Source organism: Chaetodon trifascialis, chromosome 19 (genome assembly GCF_039877785.1).
Source record: "Chaetodon trifascialis isolate fChaTrf1 chromosome 19, fChaTrf1.hap1, whole genome shotgun sequence".
Taxonomy (NCBI): Eukaryota; Metazoa; Chordata; class Actinopteri; order Chaetodontiformes; family Chaetodontidae; genus Chaetodon; species Chaetodon trifascialis.
In genome coordinates, this window is record NC_092074.1 from 1854336 (window position 1) to 1864214 (window position 9879).

The window sequence follows — 9879 nt, forward strand, 5'->3', positions numbered from 1 at the left end:
AGAATAGAATAGAATTGAATTGAATTGAATTGAATTGAAGATAGTACTGGTGAAGGCAGCCAGGCTGTGATGGTGCTTCAGATGGACATACCTGTCCAGGGAGAAGAGGCACAGGGGCGACTGGTATTGTCTTAGGCAAGATAACTCCTTGAAGCAGGATGTTGCAGTCCCACCTTTTAAGGGGTTTGTTGTGCCACTGTGTTGGGGTTGTTTGGTTTACCTCATAGAGCTGCAGATGGGTAGCCTGCATCACTGTGCCATTACTCAGGAACAGCTGTCTGATGTAGGTGTAGTCTTTGAAAATTAGAGTCCATCTTGTGAGAGCCTATGTGCCCTGCTACTTATGGCTCTTGTGAGTGGCACACAATTTTACCAAGATAGACTCCACTAGACGGCAGCAGTCTGGCCACTGGGCAGGGGATCCTTTGGAGCCGAGGACACATCGGGTCATACTCTCCACCCCAGGGGTGAATTCAGTTTTCTTTTTTGAGAGCCTGTAACGGCCTGTAGTGAGGCGAACCTGGTGCTGCGAGGCATAGGCCACTAACTGCTGATCATATGGCAGAAGGTTTTGCCACAGCCCGATGATGGCTGGCCTGCTGAGGGCTCAATGTCTGTCCTGTTTCTGTCCTCAGTCCCACCAAGTAGTCAGCAAGACTACTCTGTCCATCCCTGGGACATTGCGCTCATCCACAGCCTCGTACATACAAACATACAAAATATAGGTGAATCAAATAGGTGTTAGTAGTTCATGCTATTATAAAAAAAAATATCACAATAAAACCATCAAAGATCTATCAGCTGTTGCCCTGAAGAGATGGAAACTGGTGCTCCAAAGTATCCAGCAGCTGTAGCAATGTGCATGGGGGCTGGTGGGAGAGTGGGGAGAAAGCAAGGAGGGGCAGAGGCTTCACTGGTGTCGAGAGAGTGTTGTGGAGGTGGTGCTGTGTTGATAACCAGTCTGGAAAATCTCACAAAACACTCACTCAACAACAAGCAAAGCAATAACCTAACCAACACTTTCTGCTGCAATGCATCACCAAAGACCTATTCTGATGCTATACTGTATGTCACAGGAGACTTGCCAGCTGTTTAGTCAGTAGTGCAGGTATTACTGGTGATCCAAGGGGAGAAGTAGCAGCAGCAACCGAGACAGTGGATGTCTGAGTGGAAAGGATATGGCTGACCAAAGCTGGGATAGTGGAGAGAGCTGCTGGAGGTCCAAACAAGCATCCTCAAATCCCTCATCCTCAAGTTCTTCCTCTGTACCCACATTTTCCAGCATCTCATCTGTCTCTTCCGACTCTGGATCGACGCCGCATGAAAAGTACTATTTCCGTCAATCATCGTCATTGTATATTGCTGTGGAAGTTCCCTCTCAGCCCCTGTGACTGTGAGGTGTTAAAATGCACATGTAAATGCTGCAAGCTATACAAATGCAAATTGGAACTGTGTGTGTGTGTGTATGTATGTATTCTGTGCCTACAGAAATTAGAATGTTTAAATAATTTTATAAGTTACATACAGGATAAGTGTCTTGACTCTCAAAAGCCTTTCTTTTTCCACTTTAATTGCTAAATTAAATTGTGAAAATTAAAGCATCTACAGTTCTTGGACATCATTTCTCACAATTTTTCACATTTTGCCACCACAACACCAGATGAAAAATGGTTGTGTGATTAGCTTGCAAAATTCCAGCAGGGTAAGTCCCTCTTTTTTTTAATTTTGCGATGATGTCAAATAGTTTAAGGATGTTTACATGTTTTATAAAATATGCAGTTACAAAAATATAAAATCTAAATACCTAGCAAAATCACAGCATGTTTTTCTTTCTACACAACAAAAATTGTCACATGAACAAATTGTTTTTTCTTTTAAAATTTCTTTTATAGAAACTAAAAAAACAAAAACAAAAACTGACTTACATGAAGGAAAGCTTAAAAGGGATAGCTTAGTAAAAAAAATTAATTTCAATCATGCTGTACAGTCTTTAGACTAGTTTCAACTCTGCATCCTTTAAAAGTAAAAATATATGGAAAAAAGAGTTGCTGGTTATAGTTTGTTTATAGTGGCATGACTACAGTTACCCTTTCTCTGGTGTGGCTTAACTGCACAGTGGATGTGTTGACCACACATCTTCCAGCTATTCGTTCAACAGGGAGAAACGATAGATTCAAGATTCAAGATTCAAGATTGCTTTTATTGTCATTGAGCATGGACATGTCAATGAAATTAGCATTGCAACCCCCGTGTAGAAAACAGATAATAAAATAAGATAAAGTAAACTCACAAGCATAAAAAGTCAGCATTTAAAACATATATACAATATACATAAAATGCAATGAAAATATACCAAAAATGTAGCTGTGCCGTGCAGCTGCCATACCACACTGTCACACTGAGGCAGAGGATACTCTCGATCGTAAACCTCTAAAAGTTCATGAGCAGCCAAGAGGAAAGTCCAGCCCCTTTCAGTTTCCTGAGGAAGAAAAGCCTTTGTTGTGCCTTCTTAACCAGGCGGGAGGTGTTCATGGACCAGGAGAGGTCAGATGTGATGTGGAGACCCAGGAACTTAATGTTGTCCACACGCTCCACCACTTCTCCGTCCATGAGGAGGGGGGCGTGATCCGTCTTCCTGGACCTCCTAAAGTCCACAATGACCTCCTTGGTCTTCCCTGTGTTCAGAACCAGATTGTTGGCTGAACACCACTGGGTGAGCTGGTAAATCTCCTCTCTGTAGTGGGTCTCGTTGTTGTCTGAGATGAGACCCACTACTGTAGTGTCATCCGCAAACTTCACGACTGTGTTGGGGGGGGGGGTGGCAGCACAGTCATGTCTGAACAGGGTGAAGAGAGCTGGACTAAGCACACAGCCCTGTGGTGTGCCCGTGCTGAGGACCAGAGGGGATGATGTGTTCCCTATTCTCACCACCTGTGGGTAGTGGATGCGAGGTGTCTGATCCCTGCAAACTCCTTCTACTGGCTTGCCGTAAAAATGTCGCTCTGGGTGGGGCTGAGGCCAAGAAACTCGTGCAACGACATGTTTGAATGCAGCACCTTTTGATAGGACATTAACAAACAAGAACTGCTTAATAATGACTGGTCCTGGTTCAGACAGAGGGTCAATTATGGGCTCTTCAAAACTTAGCATACATATACATATGCTTATCTCTCTGCTCGAGATCCTTCTATGGAGTAAGTTACATCAAGATGTGTCACCCTTTTGCATGTCATACCAAAACAGTCAACCTCAAGGACACGGTTTTCTGGGTACATCTGATGATACATTGTCAGCATTGCATGTCTATCATGCTCATCCAGAATAATCTGGTGGAAAGGAGGGAGTGGCACCACAGTACAGTTTTCCAAGAGAAGTCTTTCTGCTGACACCACAATGTTGTGCCTTACATAAAGCTCATCAGTTGAGTCATCACATCATTTGTCATACTGGCAAATTCAGCTCCATACTCACATGTCCACGGCATGCTAAAATGCTGACTCTGTAGAAATTGCCTCATAATCTGGACTTCAAGTGACCTATTGTTGGTATTAGACTTTCCCAGTATTCCATTGAAATGCTCAAATGAGAAACACCAGAAAGAATACACTTGTCCATAGTCAAAAACACACTCCTTTAAATGAAGATGTAGATGCATGTTAGGGGTGCAGTGCAGTGGACCAAACAGTTCTACAAATTTTGTTAGAAATGTCTGTAGGTATCTATCTGCTTCTTCCAGTCTCTGGATGGATATGACTCTTTAGCAGAGTATGATACAGGCCTGCACAAAGTCAAACCACATGTCATAATGCCGTCTGCTGATAAGCCCCTTAAGACAAAATAAGGAGTAAATGGTCGTACAGTTTTTCCATTGATCTGCTGTAAAACCTGCAAAGCCAGATGAAATTCGTAAGGGAATTCTGCCAACTTTGTTTGGTACTTTGATATTTTCCACCCTAGTCTGAAGTTCATCCAAGCTTTTTGTTGTTAAAATGCCCAATTCTGTCCACAGTCGGAATGCATGTCTTGCTGTACCAAGAAGAAGATACATTGGATGTGCCTCTACATTGGATCTATGACGACAAATCTGATGGCATTATAGCAATTCAAGCGGAAGAGTTCTGACCATCTTGCTCCATGCTCATGTTCCAATCGTTTCTGCTCTGCCTTTGACTTTGCCCTATATGCTCCTGTCTCGAGAGCGCAACCTCACATGTGATTGGACGCCTCCTCTGACGCAATGACGTCGGCAAGGTATTTCTGGGATGTAAGCAAACATTTGGATGCTGCCACAACAGTCCAATTTCCGCTCAGCTACATCCAAAATGGATATCCCTAAACCAAAGTGAAAATTACCTCATTTGTTCCTGGACCACCATTGTGACCAGGAACTCTCTAAGACGCATTATTATGAGCATAGAAAACGCTATTTTATCAATGGAGTTTGGATCAGAAAAGTTAGGGTTAGGGTCCTGCTAAGCTTTAACTCTGTCCATACAATGGCCAGACGTCATCTTCAGTTCACCCCAGAAGGCACTCCTCTGCGACGAGTGGACGGCCTGGCTGCGGAGCGACCATATCCAGAAAGTCCAAACAATGACTTAGAGAAGAAACTGCTGAGAGCCTTCAGTGGATTGTCTTGGCAGGTAACGCAGCTGATCACGCGATTGGTGGCCGACTTAAAACGAAAAATGGCTGAGATTAAAGCCAGACTGCTCGCTCTGGAGTAGCAGCCCCAACCGAACTGCAGCTGTGGAGAAGACCAGAAAAGAAAGAGACGGGTGCATAACCCAAAAGTTGCAGTAAGTAACGTTAGCATTTAATACTACAATGTGCAGTTTTTAGGCTACCAAACCTTTATTATCCTTATTGCACTACGTTCTGAACGTTTGGTAACCATTCACGTTACATTTTACATTACAATGTATTTTTGTATTTTAAAGGAAAAGGTGCGGCGTCTGCGCAACAGTGACGGAAACGACATGCGATATGAACCTGAGCAGGGGTAATTTAATAAAATACACAAAAATACACAGGATATATTCTGCAGAATATAAGTAAATGTAAACGTTGCATGACCTGTTTGTACTTTTTGTGTTTTACAGACTGAACTTGTCCCACAACGAAGCGGTGATGTCACCTTTGATGGCCACTGTAACTGGGAGTCCAGACATGGATGGTGTGGTCAGAGGAGTCCTTTTATGTAAGTTTTTTTTTATTATTATTTAACCCCTTTCTTTCCAGCGGCCTGTAAGACATATTATGAGACGGTGCAGAGGAGCTTCAGGTATGCCAAGCAAACTCTATCAGTTCAAGCAGCAGCTCTGAAGATTTCAGCCATGATGTCTGATGAGAAGGATGAGACCGCGGAAGGGGAAGCTGGGTGGATAGTAAAGCCTCTATCTTTCCGCAGTCAGACGCTCTCCCAGCTCTGCCAGACACTTCAGGGTTGGCTGGAGAGCGACCAAAAGAATGTGGCGACACACCGCAAGAGGCTGCGCATGGAGTCCCCTTCAAAGTGACAGGTGCCAACTCAGTATGACCCAGAGGCAGCAAAGAATCATTTCCAGAGGCCTTAGATAGACTCTTTTTTTCATGCACCATGGACCAGTGGCATGGCCCAACCCAGAGACTGTACCAGGGATCCCCTCTGTAGATTTCCTTTTTTTTCCAGGCACCAGGGACCAGCTGTGTAGCCCAGTCCCCAGTAGTCACTGGTTTTATTAGGTTGTTTGCTGTTCCTTGTCGATGTGTTGTATTATTTGCCACAATTTCATTAAAGACTTTTTTAACATGTTTCTGTCAACTGTCAACTCTGTCAACTATGTCCTTTGTGTGTGTGTATATATATACACACACACATACATACGTGTGTGTGTGTGTGTGTGTGTGTGTGTGTGTGTGTGTGTATGTATGTATATATATATATATATGTGGTGCACAGATGAACAATAACAGCAGAGTTGCCATCCAATCGCATGGTCACTCATTCATGTGATTGGAGTTGCTATCCAATCACGTGAGGGTTTCCTTTTAAAATGCCTGTGGAATCATCCAATGGATGTTTGTGAAGATGATTCCACAGGCATTTTAAAAGGAAACCATCATGTGATTGGATAGCAACTCCAATCACATGAGTGAGTGATCATGTGAGTGGAGTGTCTGGCAGAGTTTGGAGAGCTAGGACACTCCTTCTTGCTTCCAGCAGCTGTAAATACAGGTGTTAATATAATATTAGTACTGCTAAGAAACAATAACACATGATAACATATGTGAGCATGTTTGTCAAAAACAATGCAGATAATAAATAAAATTCAGCCCATTTTTACATTGTCGTGAAAATAAAGCGGCATTCATGGGACTCTACCTGCTTCCTTCTCTGTCTGCTGCAAGCTGAAATCTTCACAGTTGCTGCCTGAACTGAAAGAGCTGGCTGGGCATACTGGAAGCTCCTCCACACCATCTCATAATATGTCTTACAGGCCGCTGGAAGAAAATATATATTGGTTTGAAATAATTAAGACAGGCTTCAGTAAAAACAACAACAAGAAACATGCCTGTGAATATTCTCATTCATCCAGGTCATTGTAAGCTTCAGGGCATTCAATCGATTGCAACTGGACTTTGTCAGTTTGTCTTGGAAGACGTTTCGCCTCTCATCCGAGCAGGCTTCATCAGTTCATGCGCACCGGCCTAGATAGGACAGCCCTAGTCCAATGAAATGGTGTTAGGTTCAAGTATTTATCCTCTGAGTGAGGCCAACCCCCAAAACCAAGGATGGTATCACTCTATTGTGAGGCAAACAATCCCCCATTAAGGCGGGGTAGGGTGCGACCCTTGGGTGTCAACGACAGTCGTCTGCCTCGTTAGTGTCCCATTCTTGTCATTGGGAGGCTCCTTGAGCCATGTGTGAATGGCTTTGTTGTTTATTTTCAGAGGCTAAGTTTTTGAATCTTTTTGGAAGAGATGAAAGGACAGCATTGTATGTGGGAGACAGGTGGTGTCTCAGACCTTCCCCTCTGTTCAGAGATGGTTTTTCAACCTTGACATGGATGGCTTCTCTCACTCCTCTTTCAAACCATCTGTCTTCTCTGTCCAGAATATGCATGCATTTTTATCCTCAAAGGAGTGTGCTTCCTCCTTGAGATGCAGGTAAACAGCTGAGTCTAGACCTGAAGAGTTAGCTCTTCTGTGTTGTGCCATGCGTCTGCTCAGTGGCTGTTTTGTTTCCCCAATATATAAGTCTGTGCATTCCTCACTGCACTGGACTGCATACACCAGATTGTTCTTCTGAGTATGAGGTGTCCGGTCTTTGGGGTGCACCAGCCTTTGTCTGAGAGTGTTCCCAGGTTTGAAATGTACCGGGATGTTGTGTTTGTTAAAGATTCGCCTGAGTTTCTCTGATACACCAGACACATATGGAATGACAATGTTATGCTGTCTGTCTCTCTTTTCTTCCTCTGTCACCCTGTTCTTTCTGGAAGCGGCTGAACTTTTCACAAAAGACCAGCTGGGATAACCACAAGTTTTGAGAGCATCCCTCAGGTGTTTGTGTTCCTTGTCTCTGGCCTGTTGGCTGGTTGGAACATTATCAGCTCTGTGCTGGAGAGTTCTGATAACACCCAGTTTGTGTTCCAGTGGGTGATGTGAGTCAAAAAGGAGGTACTGGTCTGTGTGAGTAGGTTTTCTGTAAACCCCAATATGGAGGCTCCTGTTCTCTCCGATGTGGACATCACAGTCCAAAAAAGGCAAACTCATGTCCTTGACATCCTCTCGAGTGAATTTGATGTTCTTGTCCACTGAGTTAATGTGCTCGGTGAAGGCTTGCGCTTCTTGGCTTTGGATTTTTACCCACGTGTCCTCCACATATCTGTACCAATGACTTGGTGTTGTTCCTTTGAAAGAGTTCAGGGCCGTTCTTTCCATGTTCTCCATGTACAGATTAGCCACAATGGGGGATACTGGTGAACCCATCGCACACCCATGTTTTTGCCTGTAAAACCTCCCCCTAAATTGAAAATAGGTGGTTTTTAAGCAGAGTTCCAGTAAATTGCATATTTGCTCTGGGTTAAGGGTAGTTCTGTTCTGCAAAGTGTTGTCTTGTAACAACTGCCACCTCACTGTTTCCACTGCATCCTGAGTTGGAATGCAGGTGAACAACGATGTGACATCGAAGGAAACCATTGTTTCTGATGGGTCTAGTTTTAAGTCCCGGACCTTATTTACAAAGTCCATAGAGTTCTGGATGTGGTGTGGCGTATTGCCAACCAGTGGTGCTAAGATGTTGGCCACAAACTTAGCAATGTTGTATGTCACAGAGTTGATGCTGCTGACAATAGGTCTGAGAGGCGCTCCTTCTTTGTGTATTTTTGGGAGTCCATAGATGCCTGGGATGGACTCTTGTGGGTATAACCTGTGATATTGCAAACGGTCAATGGCTCCTTCTTTCTGTAAACTTTGCAGATATTCTATGATTGTTCTCTTGTACCCACTGGTTGGGTCTCGTTTCAGGCATTCATATGTGTTACTGTCATTGAGTAGTGAAAGAATCTTGTCTTGGTAGTCGTTTGTGTTAAGAATTACCGTGCATCTCCCGTTGTCTGCTGGCAAGATTGTGATGTTTTCGTCCTTGCTCAGTGATGCCACGGCTTTTCTTTCCTCATAGGTGAGGTTTGAAGGGGGAGGTTTAGCATTGGAGAGAGCTGCCGACACTTTCAACCTGAGCTGTTCACCTTCTGTTTCTGTTTGGTTGTTTTTCTTTATAGCTGATTCTGTTGCCGTGATCAGATCAACTATTGGGACTTGTTGTGGTGTCATGGCAAAATTCAATCCTTTAGCTAAAACCTCCTTCTCCGGCTGGGTAAGTACTCTGTCAGACAGATTCTTAACCCATCTATTCTGTAACTCACTCAACTGTGTTGAGTCTTCACTTTTTTTGCCTCCAGGTGAGCAATTGTATGTTGGAAGTGTTATGTCTTGACTGCAAGTTCTGAAATTTCTTTGTTTGTCTGTCTTTAGTTTTGTTGTGCTGGGCAAGTTGGGCTTTCAATGTGAATTCTATGACTTTCTTATAGAACAAGAAACAACAGAAAGGGTTTAAAAGACTGCTGTTCACACCACCCATGTCTGGACTCTCAGTTAAAGTCGCCATCAAATATGACGTCACCGTTTCGTTGTGGGGCAAGTTTAGTCTGTAAAACACAAAAAGTACAGGTCATGCAACGTTTACATTTACTTATATTCTGCAGAATATTTCCTGTGTATTTTATTAACTTACCCCTGCTCAGGTTCATATCGCCTGTCGTGTCCGTCACTATTGTGCAGACGTCGCACCTTTTCCTTTAAAATACAAAATACATTGTAATGTTAAATGTAACGTGAACGATTACCAAACGTTCGGAACGTAGTGCAATAAGAATAATAAAGGTTTGGTGCCCTAAAAACTGCACAATGTGGTACTAAATGCTAACGTTACTTACGTAACTTACACACCCATCTCTTCGTCTCCACAGCTGCAGTTCAGTCGGGGCTGCTCCTCCTGAGTGAGCAGTCTGGCTTTTATCATGGTCATTCTCCTCACCAACTGCGATCAGCTGCGTTAGCAGCCGAGACAATCCACCGAAGACGCTCAGCAGTTTCTTCTCTAAATTGTTTGGACTTTCTGGATATGGTCGCTCCGCAGCCAGGCCGTTCACTCGTCGCAGAGGAGTGCCTTCTGGGATGAACTGAAGACGACGTCCGGCCATTGTATGAACAGAGTTAAAGTTTAGCAGGACCCAAAACGTAACTGTTGTAATCCAAGCTCGATTCGCGTTCACAGGCGCGCCGAGGTCGTTTTCTGCCGACGCCATTGCGTCAGAGGAGGCGCCCAATCATATGCGA

The 9879-nt window shown here is 43.8% G+C and overlaps 1 pseudogene; it reads right to left on the minus strand.

Moving 5' to 3' along the window:
- Positions 1-2430: 2430 nt before the first annotated feature.
- On the minus strand, positions 2431-9562 carry LOC139348083 (uncharacterized; annotated as a pseudogene).
- Between the last annotated feature and the right edge of the window lie 317 nt (positions 9563-9879).